Raw genomic sequence first — 4,044 nt, 5'->3', positions numbered from 1 at the left:
GTCATGATTTAACTTAATCATTTTGGGTTAAGGAGAAAGAGTTCTCTTCTGGAATTAAAAAATATTTCTTTTTTTTACCCACAGCCTTTCCTCTTTTCTTTTCTCCATATTTTTCTACCTCTTCCTTCCTTCTTTCCAATCTTTTTAAAAAATTTAACTATTGTATTTAAGCCTTGCAGTATTGGGAGAGGGGAGATTTGATATGGGGGTAGGTGTGATTTTTCATTCTATGTGATTTTTTATCTTACCAAGGACAGAAATATAATGGGAGAATTTTTTTCTTCAATGATTTTAAGAAAATATTGAATATTTATATTGGAACTCATTATTCTTCAGTTTTACTTGTTCTTATGAAGCAAGAATTGTTTTCTCTATTTTTCAGATAAGTCAGCTGAATCTCAGAGAGATTAAATGATGCATCCAAAGCCATTCAGCAAGGAAATTTTCTGAATGTGGGTTTGAACCCAGATCTGCCTGGTGTCAATGCTCATGATCTTTTTTATTCATATGCTCTCTTACTTTATTTTAAACATAGGATTATTAGACTTCAGAGATGAAAGAGCATTTGAGATTACTCATTCCAACAACTTCAATTCATGTTTTAGGGAACTGTAGCCTAGAGGAGTTAGACCACTTAGTTAAGGTCATGTAACCATAAAGTTATTGGGTTGGGCATAAAGTTCATTTGTTTTTTTCCGTAAGATGGCTCTAGTAGCGTTTAGTTGTCTAACTTCATTAGAAAAAATTTTGTTAGATTATATTGTGACAGCTTTCATATCAGTGTGCATTTAAAAAAAACATCAAAATTGGTGAATTTTTGTGTAGCCATTTTAATATTGAAGATGGAAGGAAAAAGCAACACTTTCAGCATATTATGCTTTATTATTTCAAGAAAGGTAAGAATGCAACTGAAATGCAAAAAAAGGATTTATGCAGTGTATGGTGAAGGTGCTGTTACTGATTGAACATGTCAAAAGTGGTTTGTGAAGTTTTGTACTGGAGATATCTCACTGGACAATGCTCCACAGTCAGGTAGACCAGTTGAAGTTTGATAGTGATCAAATCAAGACAATAACTGAGAGCAATCAACCTTATACACATGGGAGATAGCCGAAATACTCAAAATATCCAAATCAAGAGCTGAAAATCATTTGCACCAGCTTCATTATGTTAATCACTTTGATGTTTGGGTTCCACATAAGTTAAGCAAAATAACTCTTGACTATATTTCCGCATACAATTCTCTACTTACACGTAAGGAAAACATTCTGTTTTTAAAACAAATTGTGACGGGTGATGAGAAGTGGATAGTGCACAATAATGCGGAACGGAAGAAATTGTAGGGCCATGAGGTGAACCACCACCAACCACACCAAAGGCCGTCTTCATCCAAAGAAAGTGATGTTGTGTATATTGTGGGGTTGGAAGGGAGTCCTCTATTATGAGCTCCTTCTGGAAAGCCAAACGATTAATTCCAGCAAGTACTGCTCCCAGTTAGACTGACTGAAAGCAGCACTCAACAAAACACGTCCGGAAGTAGTCAAAAGAAAATGCATAATCTTCCATCAGGATAGCACAAGACTACATGTTTCTTTGAAGACCAGGCAAAAACTGTTACAGTTTGGCTGGGAAGTTCTGATTCATCTGCTGTATTCACCAGATATTGCACTTTCAGATTTCCATTGATTTCGGTCTTTACAAAATTCTCTTAATGGAAAAATTCAATTCCCTGGATGACTATAAAAGGCACCTGGAACAGTTCTTTACTCAAAAAAATAAAAAAGTTTTCAGGAGATGGAATTATGAAGTTGCCTGGAAAATAGCAGAAGGTAGTGGAACAAAAGGGTGAATAAGTTGTTCAATAAAGTTCTTGGTTAAAATGAAAAATGTATCTTATTTTTAACTTAAAATCTGAAGGAACTTTTTGGTCAACCCAATACTATAGCACCAGCATTAATTGTGGTTGCTTTTTTCCCATATTTCAGGAACTAACAAATTGTCCTAAATTCCTTGGCTTACTGGGTTTAAATTTAAAAAATAGACTCCTACACTTTACTTTTCCTTGGCAAGAAGGTGGAGTAGGACTTGACTACTCACATTGCACACTTTTTGGATCGGCATCTAGTCTTTTCATTGCTTGAGTTTCTCTCTGTAAAGGAGATATATAATGAAAAACAATTATTACAAGGGAAATTGGATCTTAGTGATAACAACATGGTAGTCTTTGCTATGTATGTATACCAAAACCTTTGTTCTGATGATATTCCTCATGCTTTGAGAGAAAAAAGAACCACTGTTGCTGCACAACTGAAACAGCTTCAGGCAGAAGCAGAACCAATTGTGAAGACGTTTGAAGATCCAGAAACTACAAAGCAAATGCAGTCAAACAGGGATGGTTAGATGCGATTTGACTACCTGGCAGACAAGCATGGTTTTAGGCAGGAATATTTAGAGACACTCTTGGTATGCAAAATTCCTATATAAATGTGGAAATTACTCTTGAGCTGCAGAACATCTTTACTTCTTTAGAGTGTTGGTTCCAGCAATGGATAGAAATGCTTTGAGTTCACTCTGGGGAAAACTGGCTTCTGAAATCTTAATGCAGAATTGGGACGCAGCCATGGAAGACCTTACATGGCTAAAAGAGACCATAGATAAAATTCTGTGAGTTCTCCACTTCAGTCTCTTCAGCAGCGAACATGGCTCATTCATTAGTCTCTGTTTGTTTTCTTCAATAACCCCGAGGGCGTGATAACATTATTGATCTCTTCCTTTACCATCCGCAGTATCTTAATGCAATTCAGATGATGTGTCCACATATTCTCCACTGTTTGACCACAGCAGTCATAACAAAGAAAGATGTTTGAAACCGCCACAGGTGCTAAAATATCTGGTCCAAGTTATTCAACAGGAGTCTTACACATGTAAAGATCCAATTAGAGTTTGTTGAATGCTTATATGTTAACTTTCACTTTGATGGGGCTCAGAAAAAGCTGAGGGAATGTGAATCAGTGCCAGTGAATGATTTTTTCTTGGTGGCTTGTCTTGAGGACTTCATTAAAAATGTCTGTCTCTTCATATTTAAGACTTTTTGTCCATCCATCAGTGTATCAGCATTAACATGTTGGCAGATAAACTGAATATGTCTCCAGAAGAAGCTGAAAGGTAGGTTGTAAATTTGATTAGAAATACAAGACTGGATGCCAAGATTGATTCTAAATTATGTCATGTGCTTATGGGTAACAATGCAGTTTCACCCTATCAGCAAGTGATTGAAAAGACCAAAATCTTTTCATTTAAAAGCCAGGTGTTGGCCATGAATATTGAGAAGAAAATCAGAATAGTAGGTCAGAGGTTCCTAACTGTGTAACTCAGGACTCTGGCTTCTACTGAAGAACTGTAAAGAAAAAATGAAAAATCTATAAAAGAAAGGTGAAATAAAACCATTTTACAAAGATGAAACATTATAGAAACAATTAACATGTTAAATATAAATTTTGGAGACTTTGAATAAAATTGGCTGTGCTTCATTAAAAAATAAAATAAAAAATAATAAAATAATAAAATAAAACATAGACTCCTGAAGTAGGGAGATGAATCAGAAAATGATGTACCATTTGGACAAATGATGATTTTGTGTAATTAAAACTGCACCCCTGCCTCAATGTCAGGTATCTGGGTGCAAGGATTGGAGGTGGACTTTTAACTCCCCCTACCCACTTCAGCTGGATACCCTTGATCTATATACCAATTCATGACCATTTGTAGTCACTCTTCAAAAAGAGACTTCAATAACCTTTCTTTTGTCTCTTCTTACACAGCATCTCCTTTAACTTTGTCACATGGTGTTGCTTTGCTCCTCTAGTCTCCATTTGGGGTGTATTGTTGATATGTTACTATAACATATCAACAAGCACTGATTGTTGCTTTAGTTATTGCTCTTAGGAGTGTCTTGGTCTTATGCCAGTATCAACAGTGCTTTCATCTTTAGGGTTCTGAGCAGGCACTCTGTTATACAGTCATATGGACTGCAGACTCCATTGT

The 4,044-nt window shown here is 35.8% G+C and overlaps 1 pseudogene; it reads left to right on the top strand.

The window, feature by feature from the left end:
* The first annotated feature begins 2,088 nt into the window (after positions 1-2,088).
* Positions 2,089-3,393, top strand: LOC114891244 (annotated as a pseudogene).
* Positions 3,394-4,044: the final 651 nt, after the last annotated feature.

Source organism: Monodon monoceros, unplaced genomic scaffold (genome assembly GCF_005190385.1).
Source record: "Monodon monoceros isolate NGI ecotype Baffin Bay Population unplaced genomic scaffold, NGI_Narwhal_1 Super_Scaffold_11, whole genome shotgun sequence".
Lineage (NCBI taxonomy): Eukaryota > Metazoa > Chordata > Mammalia > Artiodactyla > Monodontidae > Monodon > Monodon monoceros.
The sequence above is the reverse complement of the archived record's forward strand: the minus strand, read 5'-3'. Positions and strand labels throughout refer to the sequence as shown.